General features: G+C 38.5%; 1 long non-coding RNA gene and 1 other non-coding gene across 2 annotated transcripts in view; one reads left to right on the top strand and one right to left on the bottom strand.

Moving 5' to 3' along the window:
* The window catches only part of LOC105293666, a 60356-nt gene that overhangs the window by 22067 nt on the left and 24089 nt on the right, over nucleotides 1-14200 (bottom strand). The window contains exons 3-4 of the long non-coding RNA XR_896003.2: nucleotides 3606-3971; nucleotides 36-103 (exon numbers count right to left, since the gene is read on the bottom strand). This is a non-coding gene — a long non-coding RNA (uncharacterized LOC105293666). The remainder of the gene's footprint in view (nucleotides 1-35; nucleotides 104-3605; nucleotides 3972-14200) is intronic.
* On the top strand, nucleotides 6125-6243 carry LOC111741266. Its single transcript, XR_002780947.1, has one exon. It is a non-coding gene; the product is annotated as a 5S ribosomal RNA (ribosomal RNA).

Below are 14200 nucleotides of genomic sequence, written 5' to 3'. Positions count from 1 at the left end.
CCAAGCACTTAAGAAAATAAAAGGGTTTCCTTCACCTTTCATCCATGTGGTTCTATATGTGTGTGGTTCTGGGACTCTGCTATCTAGAGTCTGCTATCTTCACCTTGGGAGAAGAAAGGAAAGCTTTTCTTATCTGACACACTAGTCCAATGCAGTACGGAAAAACCCCTCTCTTGCTCCATGGAGGACAGTGTCCACAGCAGATGTGTGACCAGAAGATGGCGCTGAACCCCTCACAGCACCACCCCCTCCCAACACCTCACTCCCACTGAACCCCGGTAGCCCATCCCAACCTTCACTAACACTGTTGGGAGCTCTACGAACCACTCTGCCTGAGCCAGGCTCTGTCCATGGAGGAGATGAGCTATTCCCTCATTTCCTCTTTCTCAAGGAAACAGTGGACGTTGGAGTAGGAACTACATAGGGCTGAAAACCCACTATAAAACATGCCTCCTCTGTGGGCCACGAGGAAGACGCCCACGTTTCCTGACACATGTAAACCCAGAGATGGAGGAACATCGGGAAGAGCTTCCCTTATGACTCAGTAGCTGGCAGGTGGGACAAAGTTGCAGATGCATTAAGCCGAATGCAGTGGAATGGATGGAGACTGCAAGATCTTTCGGTGGCTTTCCTCGCCCGTGGAATATTGAAAGCTCGCTCTAGTTTTCAGCATTTTATTGTCCTGTCCGTCACAACCTTGCCCTTTACTCCCATCCCACGCCCTCCCGCTAAGCTTGTGTGCCGTCAAGTGCTCCCTTCACACCACTCCTCGGTTCTTTCCCTCAGTTTCGCTATTAATCACAACAGTGTGTCCTCTCTATTATTTCCTTTGAAGACCTGGGGAATTACGTGTCACCGTTTTGCCACAGCCGCCTCCTCCTCCTACGGTTTTATTCATGCTCTTTTTTAACCTCTCTCATCTGAACAGACAGACTTAACATTCCTTTTCTAACATGAGACATTGGACCCAGAGACCTTACCACAAAATCATCTCGATCTCTTTGAAACATTACATCTGAAGCCAGTTGTGTTGAATGTATTCACAGGTTTCTTCCTCGAACATTTTTTCTTCCAATTCTTAGCTTTAAATTTCTCCCCAATAAGTTCTTCATTGGTGGGCTTTGCTATCTATCCTAACCTTTCAAAGCTAGTGTGAGCCGCTGAAAAGGCATCACGTCTAATTAAACTGTGTTGAATGTCAGGAAACGGCATTATCAGCCCTGAGGTAAGAGGTGCTGTGAGGAACCAGGCTCTGCGTGCTCAGCAGTGAACTTGGTGCAGGTTGACCTTACAAGACGGGCTGAGAACCACACAGGGGAAAACGCCATCTTCAGAATAATAGAGCAAGTTAGAGGGTGATATATATTCTAGAAAAACTTACAAGAGCAAGGGAAGAGAGACTGGGTGCTGGAGTGGGAGGGCTGTTGCAATTTCATATGAGGGGTGAAAGCCTCAGTGAGTAGGTGACCCAGGAGCAATGGTCTGAAGGAAATGAGTGGATTCCCATTTTAGGCAGAGGGAAGACCGAGTGCCAAGTCCCTAAGGCAGGGGAGGAGTGCATGTGAGGAGCAGCAAGAAGGCCTGTGTGGATGGATGAGAACGGAGAAAAGGCCAGTCTGGATGGGGAATGGTGCTTCCATCAACTCTGGAAAGTTCTAAGGGTCCCCTGGGCCTTCTACGACATGGCAGGGACTCTGGCCCTCACCGAGTGGAATGAGGAGCCTCTGCTGGATCTGAGCAGAGGAGTGACATGCTCTGACTCAGATTTTTTGGTTTTAGGGGGAGTTTGGGTATTTTGCCATTGTTATTTTTAAAAATTCATTATATCTAACATTTCTGGGTGTCCTATGTTGACCATATTACTGGAAATTGAAGTTTCATGTTACTTTATAAATACGTTTGTAACTAATCCCTTGCTTGAACCACATCAAGTTGGTTCATATTTAATGTGCTTTACTATTTTTAACCAAATTTACAAAAAATATATTTAATGTAGTATGGTTGGTGTATTTATCCTAGAAAACAGGCAGGAGATTTAGAAAAGCAGAGAAAAATTAAAACACTAGACATTATGGGTTTCAAAGCAACAGAAATCTTACACAAGGATTTGTTCCTGGTGCCTAATTTATGACTCCCGGTTTCTTGCTGATATGCCACCTAGAGAACTGAAACTATCGGCTGAAATTTTTGAACAAAAAAAAATTGTGTCCAAAAAAAACATTTCATTGGCTTATTCTATAAGTATTTATCTATCAGAAGATTTTTCTGAGTAACAAAGGATCTATACACGTGAAATTGCAACCATTAAGCAGTAGACTCTTCTTCTGAACTTGAAGCGTGGAGATTGATTCTTTCCTTGTCATCACCTGCTTAGTTTGTGGCGTAGATAAATGCTATTTGCATTAACGTTTCAAAGAAAAAAATAATTATTGATTCATTTAAATATTTCTTTTTTTCCCCCTTGAATACTTGCACAGAATAAAGTAGTTTGTAATAATAGTTGAATATCATATTATTATCATATCGTTTTGTTTACTTATCTATTTTTAATTTTTTTAAATTTTTGCTACTACCGGGGACCACAATCGATCAAGAAGACGCTGCTGGTTTTATGCATCCCTCAGACTGCCGTGTGGGGAACACACTGGAGGGAGGTGGGGACGGGGCAGAGCCAGATAGGGACTATGTCAGTAATGCAGAAGAGATGACGCCGGAGGAGTGGGGGGAGGGGGAAATGCTCAGATCGCGGGTACGCCCTGAAAACGGAGCCAAAAGAATTGCTTGATGAAGTGAATGTGAGGTGTGAGAGAAAGACAGAAATCAGAAATGCTCTTAATCGATAATATGGATGAACCTTGAAAATATTATGCTAAGTGAAAGAAGCCAGACAGAAAAGGCCACATATTATATAATTCCGTTTACATGAAATGTCCAAAATAGGCAAATCCAAGCCACGGAAAGTAGATTAGTGGTTGCCAGGAGCTGGGGCAACCGCTACAGAGAATGGGAATGGTGGCTCGTAGGTAAGGGATTACTTTTTAAAATATTCTGAAATTACATAGTGGTGATGCTGGCACAGTATGGATGGGCTAAAAGCTGCTAAATTGTACGCATTAAAGTGGTTAAAATGATGATTTTCATTTTCTTTGAATTTTACCTTAATTAAAAGAAAAATAACTCGTAGTGTTTCTGGTTTGAGCAACTAGAAGAATAAAGTCTCCATCAGTGGAGGTGAGTAAGGAAGTCTCTGGCTGGGGCAGGCTAGTGGCGGAAGATGAACAGTTCAGTTTGGGACATTTTGAGTCTGAAAGGTCTATTAGGCACCCAAGTAGAAACATCAGAAAGATAGTTTAGTATTTAAGATTTTAGTCTGGAAGAGCGTTTGGGCTAGAATACATACATCTGCGAGTTGTTGGCCTAGAGATGGCATGGACAGCCATGAGACTCAATGAAATCATTAACGGCGTGAATTTAGAGAGAGAGGACCAAGGACTGAGCTCTCAGAAACGCTGAAGTTAAGGACCAAGGAAGGGAAATGAGGACCAGCCGGGGAGATGGAGGAGTAACTGAGATAGTAACCACTTCCAGCGCTTTCTCATGCTCACCTTCTTGACCACACATCAAGGTCCTGGCCAGTGTCAGGATGGTTCATACCTTGAGGCTTCTTCCTACATGCTGTTCTCTATAATCAGAATGTTCTTTTTCCTTTCTCAACTGGTTAACTCCTTCTCATCCTTCAAAATTAAGTTTAAATATCACCACTTTTAAGAAGCCTTCCTTTCTCCTCTAGTCTGAGTTAGATGCTCCCCTCTATGCTCTTTTCTGCATAATACACCATAGCCCTTGTCGTGTGGAACAGGAAACGCAGCTTACACATCCACCCCGCACATGACTCAACACAAGGGTATGTCGTTACAGCGTGCTGAGCATTTAGTCCAGTATTCGGCATACAGAAAGGACCTAAAAAATATCTGTTGAAGGAAAGACAAATATATAAATGCCTTACTTCACCCCACAGAAATGCTCTTAAGATGGTTAATGTACATCAAAGTGCTTAGGAATTTTTCATATTCATAATCCTCTATTAAACAAACTGGGCAGGAATGCTACTTAAATCAACTCTGTGGAAAGTTATTTTATGAAGCAAAGAATTCTATTCTAACACACAAAAAAATCAGCTGTGATTGCAAGTTCCTATTTCTATACATTTTGGGGGGATTTATATACTATTCATATATATAAAATGAATTGGAGGAGATACTTTTATATTGCATTTTTACATGTGCTTTTAAATATATACTTATATATTTGGATGTTTGGGGTAAAATAAAATCTAAAAACAACTGCCAGAATATGTACAAATAAAATTTCCCACCTTTAAAATGGGGACCTGGGACCAGCACACTATATAATATCACCTATGGATATAAACTATCAAATGAAGAATAGTTAAAATTATACACAGGTGTCTAATTGTGCTCAAGTCTTTGCATTCAAAAAATAAAAAATCGAGAATCTCTCAGGAACTTTTTATCACATGAGGAAAACTCTCTCTCAACTTTAAGAAGTTTTGTAATCTTATTAAAGGAAACATAAACTTTGACCCCCTCGGTCATGTTTAGAAAAAGTAATTCCATATGTTTATTAAATTAGAAAAGGTAATTATGTCAGAGGCCAAACATGCAGAAAATAAAGACAAACTTGAAGGTAAAGCCACCTCCTGATCACCCCCTTTCCCCTTGAGATTAATCTCTGACCATGAGAGAAGATTCTGGACAAGGCAGAGGAGGTGATTTAGGTAGCTAAGAGTGGATTCGAATTTTGGATCTGCCATTTAAAGAAAAACGAAACAATAGCGGAAATTGCAACAATTCGTTTTTTATTCATTGCCCTGGAGTGGCCCTAGAACCTGCCATAAACTTCCCAGCTCTCCTGAGCTTTACAGCCCAAATTCCTGTTTCCACTTTCTTCCTTCAAGTTTTGAGCAGTGTTTGGCATGAGAAAAACCATTTTACAACTCAGGGTCTTTCGTCCATATTTGCTACAAGCAGAGTTCGGTTACAGGCTGACTTTGGGAGCATTCTGGACTTCTTTGGTCTCTTGATATTTACCAAGCATCGTTCAATGAGGACTCAGAGAGCTAAGACCAAAGCATGTCGCAAGAGTGTTAAATTACTACCTCATTGCTTACTGAGTGGGATTCGGCATAATCTTTCTCAATATTAAGCTTGTCTTTCTGACAGAGTCTGTAAGGAAGCGGTTTGATGGAAACAAAAGAAGGAACGCCTCGAAAACCAGCCTCACCAATCCCCCGCCTTCCAAATACCTCGCTCAGGTTGGCGGCCACGTGCACCATACACGGCAGCCGCGATACCTAATTATGCTGCCACTGGAGGAACTATTTGTACCTGTCAATCACAGGACTGAACTGGCAGAGAACTGCTGCAGGCCAACCTATTCACAAATCTGCCTTCTCCTGACCAAACACGGCAACGTGATGTAATCTTCCTAGAGCGTCTATTGTTCAAGACTTGCAAAGAATGTTAGGATTGTACGTGCGGTGGGCTTGTGGAAGGACTAGCCTCTAGAACTACGAACACGTCTGACATTATTTTCTCTAATGTTAAAGACCAGCTTGGTTAACCCTTCACTATCCGTCTCTCTCACTAGAGTTCAGGCCCCAAGTCTGCCTGTCATTTTTAAGATCAAAATCTTTTAGTTAATTTTCTTGTCAAGCCTATTTTTTTCCTATATGCCGCATATGTAAACAATGGGCAAAATATACAACAGTCAGAAAAACATGTCATTATAAACATTTCTGAGACCAGAGTCCAGGTCTTGAAATTCAGTAACATGTCAGGGGACAGCTTCCGAGCTGTGGTCACACTCTTCTCTGGCATGTAAACATAGCTGTCGCAATCTGGAAGATTCCAGATTCAAACCGGTCATCACGATGAAAGGGGTCTAGTTTGAGAGTTTCAGGGCCATCATCCTTACTGTCTTTGGCACCACATGCTCTGGAAATCACCCTTTTATAAAACTGAATATTTTTTAAACTAAATTTTAATGCATGTTGCCCCATCAACAAGAAACATAAGCCATGCCTAATACAATTATTCCTTCTGTCTGCAGCCATGCCACCCTGAACAAGCCCGATCCCATCTGATCTCGGAAGCTAAGCAGGGTTGGGCCTGGTTAGTACTTGGATGGGAGACCACCTAGGAAGACCAGGTGCTGTAGGCGTAAAAAATAAATAAAAAATTAAAAAATAAGGGATTGTAAGCTGACAAGGTCCTTGCAATCTGTGAGGTCAACCAAGGGTTGCCTCGCCTAAATTAATTAATTAATTCATTAATTAATTAAAATAAAATAAACAATTATTCTTTCAATCTACTAGTACATTCAGTCCATGAGGGCAGGAATCATGTCTACGTGACAATATATTCAACACTAAACTCAAATGTTAGGTCTGTACTTAATAATTAGCAAATGAATATATCATACTAACAAGGCAACTTTGAAAGTTTTCTCGCAGTTTCCATATACTAAGTTCATGCATGAGAGGGCCACAGGTATATCACAAGCCTGTAGCATGAATCTGGCAGTGGCATTAAGTTACTGCGAATCTAGTTAGACTTTTCATTGTTTAAGGAAGGACCTAGGCTTTACATGTCTTTTTTCTGCCTGTAGGGACTAACACTCGCTGCAACCAATTCTGATGTTGGCTAAAAGGCAATATTTTACCTCTGAAATGTTATGATCAATGAATAAATTATAAATTTTGTTACATTTATCTTGAGGTTGAGATGACATTTATTTATGTATAAGAAAGTTATGTAGAAAGAAACAAAATGATGAAAACAAGATCAATAGAAGTAAATCAAGAATTTAGAATTGTTCTTCATTCTTTTCACTTGGTAAATGAGTTGTTGCTTCTCTGTTTTACCCCAAAATAGTAAAATAGCATTTCCTAAAAATATGAAGCAAAATATACTTTTGGAAATGTCTATTGCTGTTTTTTTCCTTTCATCTCAACTGATAAGTTATTTGCTACAAGAAAAAAAGGCTTCTAAAGCCACTAATAGTGATTTTGATAATTCTGTGTTTGATATCTGATTTTAAAGCATTAATGGGTACAGGCAGAAATAATAATAACAATTGCAACTCTTATTCAAACAATACGAAAAGGATTTTCATGTTCATTGTTGTCTTAGAAAAAATAACCACAGAGTTTACTACTTCTAAAAGAAATGAGGCAGATGACTTTCTTTTTGAATTTATCCAGAAATCTCTCCTTCCATAGGTATATGGAAATTCATAGGTATATGACATGAATAGGAAATTTATAGGTATACGAAATTCAATTATATAGTACAATCATGTCACTGTAAATAGATCTACAAAGTAATGATACTGTCTTTTAAAAGAGAGGCAGAACTTAAATCTCCCCAATGCAATCCTGTTGTTTAGGGAGTCAGTTTGAAAGGGGATCCTTATTTGCTCCGTAAAGACTTCCCTAACAACCCATGCATGGGTCGCTATTGAATAATATATAACATATAAGACATAAGGATATATCTAATACAACAGCATTTATTATATGGTAGTTCATGTATTTCTTCCATGCCTACCTCATTCCCACCACCCAAAGTGGATTCATCAAAGAACAGGCTAAGTCTCATTCTCATTTTTAGTCCCAGTATCTAATAAGGAGTTGGAATAATATCCAATAAATGAGTGAATAAACCAAAAAAATGATTCAATTAATACTAAAAAATATTTCTGAAACTTATTTATAACTACCTTCAGAACCATTTTTGTCATCTAAGAAAATAATTTTCATTATTTCATAGTGACACCTCATGTGTAAATTAAAACAATACTCTACATTTTATCCACAAGACATGATAGTGATGTTTCCGTGATGAAATTCTTTCTTAAAAGGAAGAAATTAACTGAGAGCATCTAACAGACCATACTTCAGGATCTGAAGGCAGCAGGCACCCAAATCCACTCTCCCAGGAGAATAACCATGATGAAGGCCTTATTTATCTCTATGACTTTTATTATCATTTTATAGATACACTTCATGGAAGAAAATATTTACCACTATTCTGAAATAATCAATGACAAAGACAAGCTATGCTCTCCATGAAAAATATAAGTGAAGCCACAAACACTAATAGAGCGACTTGTGTGATGTCCATGGCAACTCATCTCTGATTCTCAGAGAGAAGATTAAGAACTTATAGGTGATTAATCCATTCCCTTTTGTGGACAACATAATTAGAAAAATCCACATTAACCTCAACACCAGAATTTTAATATTGTGCTAGAATCCTCCATATGCCTCAAATGAGGGGGTTACGTTTCTATTCCATCGTAGCCCGTGGCAGGAATGCCTTTTCAGGGAATTCATGAGTAGGCAAATCTAGCTCGGTGCTAAGAAAAAGTCCCCGTTGTGGCACCAGCCTGAGCACAAGGATTTTCATAGAACATGACAGCTGTTTTCATAGAGAATTATACAGAGAGTTCATAGAGAAGCACAGCACAGTGAAACCTAATAGACCACATTAGTGCATATTTGTGTGTATAATATATACATGCATATTAGATTATACTCTAATCTAATATACTAGTGGCAGAGGTCAAATTGAACTGCTAAGAGGGAGAAACTGGCTTTCTAACAACACCTATGTGAAATCAGCCATAGCTGACAAAGCACAAGCTCACCTACACACATGGGCACACACACACACACACACACACACACACACACACACACACGCAGTGGCTATACCTGAATCATATAACAGATTGACTCCAAGAATTGAGGACCCCCTGAATTTTTAATAAGACCACACTGAGGGGCTGAAGGGAGGTAGGTGACTAACATTCCAGGAGTGTCAGAGTCTTTGTCAGGCAATTCATTAACATGAAATCATTTTCACTTTCCTGTACAAACAAAGTTGAGTCTTAGCTCTGTAATTTTGCTTGTACTGCCTCCAAGACACGAACATTCTTTTATTTCCTCTTCACCTGAGTAGTTCCTACTCTCCTTTTAAGAGATGCCTCTCAAGTTTCAGGTGTCACCCTCTCAAGAGCAATCCCTGACATGTTCCCACACCCCCAGGGTGGGCTAGTTGTTTCTCAACTATACTTACATAATGCATCCCTCTATCCCAGCACTTACCACTTTATACCCAAATAATCACTCCTGTGCTTCCTTCCCCTGCAAACTGCTATCAAGGATTTTTGGCTTATTCATTTTTGTATCGCCAAGCATACCTGGCACTTAAAAGGAGTTTAAGACACGTTTGTTAAATAAATAAATGAATTAAGTTCTTAATTCATTTAATATTATCTATAACTCTAGCACTGGTCTCTCTGGCTTATGAGAGAAGAGACTGAATTTGCAAAATTGTTTGACTTGTCCAAGTTCACATAGTTCATAAGGAATGATCGGGAACAGCACTTTGAAATAATTAGAAAATGAATTCTTTTCCCTTTGCACCAGAATAAGAGATTGGAAACAAAGATGAAGGGCATCAATTCTTGTAAATTATCATAAGCAGCAGGGGGCACTGACCTTAAAGACAGAAACCCTCTCAGGGAAGGGTCCGCTGACCAGGAGGTGCTGTTTGCCTCATCACCGGTTACTCTCCCAGAAATACTTAGTGTCTTTGGCTAACTTGATGTTGATGGTCTAAAGCAACTAAACTCAGGGTCAATAGTCAGCACAAGTTCAAACTTCCATGAAAACCAAACCCATAAAGAAAAAAGAGGGTGTGCTCAGTTTCTTTAGTGTGCGGGTATTCATTTGTACAGTCCCAGAGAGCAGTGTTCCATTCCTGATGTATTCCGACGTAAACGTTAACACCAGAGTTTCACTTTTCAAGATGATACAGGAAAGACATTTCTATCTCCTTATCCCTTAAAAAATCATCTCCAGACAGTAAATAGGATGAAAAGCAGAAACACAAACTCTGTCTTCAATAGTGTTCGGTGACATATATAGCCTTTTACTGTAATATATGCATAAAGCGGATGATGGCCCCAACAGAGTGCAGGAGGGTTAAAATAAGTGCCTCTAGGTGGCGCTATCGATGAGAAGCAAGCCAAACGACTTTGAAACTCTGGAGATGCTCATACACTGGAAACATCCAGAAGGCAGGCTGGGGGAGGATGCCTGAAAACAGGGGGTTTATGTGAAGTATATGTTGGAGTCAATTATAACTCCAGGTTTCATCCTTATTGATTGAACCACTTCCCTTATCAGAGATAAGAGTATGGTCTCTGGGGAAACAAACTAAAGAGGCTCCTGAAACAAGGACCCGATATCCAGAAAAAAAAAAAAAAAAAACAGACTAAAAACTTAGCGATCAAGTGAATACTGAACGATGATACCCCCAGGCTTCCTCTCCTACTTAACCTCTGAACACCAGCCGCCAAGTTTAAAACTCCTAGGTAGAGGATTGGAGGGTTCTCCTTGGAGGCACCGTCCCACTGAAAAGATCTATTAGATACTGACATTTGAGTCACCAATGAAATAAAGAGCCAGTTAGCAGCTAGATCACACCACGAGGAGGCATCACACATATCTCTTTCGATCAGCTTCTTAGTAACCCACTTCTTACATATGAAAGACAGCCAAGGGACACTAGACATTTGAGGAAAGCCTCCAAGATAAGCAAGGAAGACCAAGGCATAAAAGAACAAAAGAGAACTCAGACGTAACAGAGATACTTCAGGAAGCAAGAGAGAATTTCAAAGAAACTATGAAACAAGAACAGGTTGCTATATAAAGGGAATAATGAGAGAAGAAACAAGAGTTCTTGGGTATTAAAAGTGTAATAGCTAAATATTTTTAGTCAGCAGAAAGTTAAAATGTCAAGTCAAACAAATCCCTCCAAAAGTAGAATAAAAAACTGAAAGTATATATAATAGAGTAGAAAAGATAGGATCGAGAATTTATTCAGGAAGTCCAATTTCCCTTCACCCCCCTCCCCCCCAAAAAAGAGAATATAAGAAAAGAAATAATATAAGAAAAATTTCCCAGACTCTAAATTGGAAAGGCCCAGTGTGTGCCCAGCACAACTAAAAAAATAAAATAAAATGACGAGCTCCACCAAAACATAATATCATGAATTTACTGGAACATTAACAATAAAGAGAAGATCTTAAAAGCTTCCAGAGGAGAAAAAAATGTTATACATAAAGGACTGGGAAACAGAATGACATCAGATTTCTTATAACAATATTAGAGGCAATATTAGGCCTGAAAATGCTGAGTGAAAAAAAATTTCGAGAATCCTATCTTGGTGAACCATAAATCAAGTGCATGAATAAGATAAAGATATTTTAAGATGCGCATACCTCGGGCTTTTTTCCCAGGGTGCTCCACAGGATACACTTCACCAAAATGGGGACGTAAAACCTAAAAGAGAGAGAGAAACAGGATCCAGAGAACAGACGACACAGCAGGCAAGAGCAGAAAAGAGGGCACTCCCCAGGTGACCAGTGGGCCACTGGACCAAAGACAGTTCTCTTCGGAGTGGGAAATGAGACCATTATTAACTACAGAAAAAGCACAAAGTTATTAAAAAAAAAAAACAGGAAAAAGAATCATGAGCGTCAACTTGGCTCAGCTAATATATGTATACGTGTATAAACCAATAGTTATAGTAATATAACCAAAAAATCTGATATTATTGCACATAATGTCATAGTTCGTGGCATAAGTAAGTGCTGGTCACGGTGGGTCACCACAAACCAAGGGCGGAATGACCAGGAAGAGAATTCAGGGAACAGTCTGAAGCTGATGAGCATCTGGTTTTATCTCCTTTAACAAGGCTTATCAAAGATTTGTGGTGTAAATTGACAAATAAGTCATGAGTTTTAGAATTGAATCAACTGCATGTACATTTCTCTTTTTTGCTAGAGAGAACAGTTTCATAAAGCATGCAAACATCAGACATACTGAATATGATAATTTATAGAAACTGTTCTCCAACGATCCTCAAATCTTAAAGCTGATTTCAATTTTTGTTATGCATTTTTGCATGCTATCAAGTTTTTTGAACCTCAAAATATATGAAGAGCTATGTTTATTAACTGTCTGTTTTGATCGTTACTTTATAAACATCTATTTTATCCTCTTTGACCATCATGCAAGGCAGGAACTTATGACTACATATGAATTGTTTTAAAACAAATTGGATGAAATAATAAATTGGCCAAATGATTAATTAGATAAAAATGAATATTTCCGGACATGGATTTTTTTGTTAGTACATGATAGTCATTTGGGTGTTATTGAACAGTTTGGGTACTCTTTATAAGTTTTTATGCATTTCGCAGGTTTTTTAATTCGGAAAGAACCCCAAAATTTTACGTGTGTTTTTGCATTTTTGTCCATTTTCCAGACCACTGGTTTTCAAGTATTATATTTACTGTTAGCCAATTCTGCCTACTCTATCTGGCACTATTTTCTGTGTTTTAAATTTTTATGTCCAGTTCTAAGTAAACTGATTGAAAGTAAAGTGGTTCAGAAATTCTCGTTTCTCATCAGTAATTCACATATGAATGTCTGTGTATCCTAGAATGATTTCCTGCTTTCTGATTAGGATTTTTATTTTAATTCATTTTCTGTAGACATTTCACCACTTTCTAGATACTTTGCTTTTGAAAAAACTTAAACACATTTTCTGGCAGTTGGTCCACCTGTCCCTTCTTATTAACTGTGAAATAAAGGGACCTGTGCCATCTAGATATACAACAATGGTCTTGAGAAAAAGGCACCACAATGCCTGTTGGAATGTTTAAATAACAAGAAACAGTCTAGACAAATATTCCTCAGCTTTTTATCCCCTATTCCATTTTTTAAAAATAATGTATTAGTGTCTTTCTCAATATTATCTAGCAAAAATGTACAAAAAATAAAAAGATTTTGCATAAAATTTATGGAAATACTGGCCAAAGAGGCATTATTTTTATTGATATTTTATGTTAATTATTGTTATTGTTCTTTTAGTTTTATTTTATCTTTTATTTCTAACTTTGTTCATCTTCACAAATAACTGAAAATAAATTAGAAATATAAGGACTCTCAAAGGCAAACGGAGAAAGCATTACAGTACATTAGAATTTGCTAAACTATCCTAGAAGTCACAAAACAAAGATTTTCAAACAAATGTTCTTTTTAAAATGCTTTTGAAGTGCATTAAAAGTTGCAAATAACTAATATTTGAACAACCAGAGGCAGAAAACACCAATATTCAACCAATTAGTCATTTTGACATATTAATTGGCAAGTAAATCATCCATTTTTGTTGCTTTTGTCATTGTCAGGTTCCCAAGGAGGAAACTGAGGATGAGGGAGATAAGGTCACCTTGCCAACTGTCACACAGGTAGCGAGGTCAGAACTGGGACATAAATCCAGGCCATTGACTCTCATGGGCACTGCTGCCCCTCACTGGCCCTCTGTTTTCTCCTGCTTGATACTCTCAATACCTGGTTCCCAAGGGTTTGTCAAGTGAAAGTAAAGGAGATCAGCTCACATCTAAGGAGTTCATACTCCTCTGAGTTTTAAAAATAGCTTGATGTGATGGGAAACAATGCAGTAGCTTAAAAATGAGACTTTGAGATTCCAGATAAATTTCACGCATTTCTCATATTCCTGAACCAGGATTATCAAGGTTTGACTATTCTGGCAAATACGACCCCCAAAACACATTGGATTCTGAACAACACCTTTCTTTATGGCAAAGGCCAGTCACAAAGAGAGGTGGTATCTGGGACAAGTGTCTACTTTGTACACGGTTCCAAACCAGAATAGGGATGTCTGCATCAAAAATCCCCAGGCTGCTTCTAGATTTTCTGGACTCCTTCTTGTTTTATCAAATCAGAAAGATAATTTTAAAAAATAGGCAATGTATTCTCATCAGAACCAGATGAGAACATTCTTCCTAATGTTCTTCCTGTCTAAAAGTTGTGAATACGAAACACAGTATCGACTCAGCACGATGGTCCATGCTTGCCAGAGAGAGGAAGCCCTTAACCGAAAAAGCAAAGCCGGATATAAATAGATAAATAAAAACTGAAATATTTTTAAACACAGTAAGAGGTTCTTGGCTTAATTTCTTTCAATTTTTCTCCCTCTTTTAAAACATTATTGATTAAAATATTAAATAGTACTAT

The sequence above is a fragment of the Pteropus vampyrus genome, unplaced genomic scaffold (genome assembly GCF_000151845.1).
Source record: "Pteropus vampyrus isolate Shadow unplaced genomic scaffold, Pvam_2.0 Scaffold75, whole genome shotgun sequence".
Lineage (NCBI taxonomy): Eukaryota > Metazoa > Chordata > Mammalia > Chiroptera > Pteropodidae > Pteropus > Pteropus vampyrus.
Note: the sequence above shows the minus strand (reverse complement) of the source record. Positions and strands in the feature narration are given on the sequence as shown.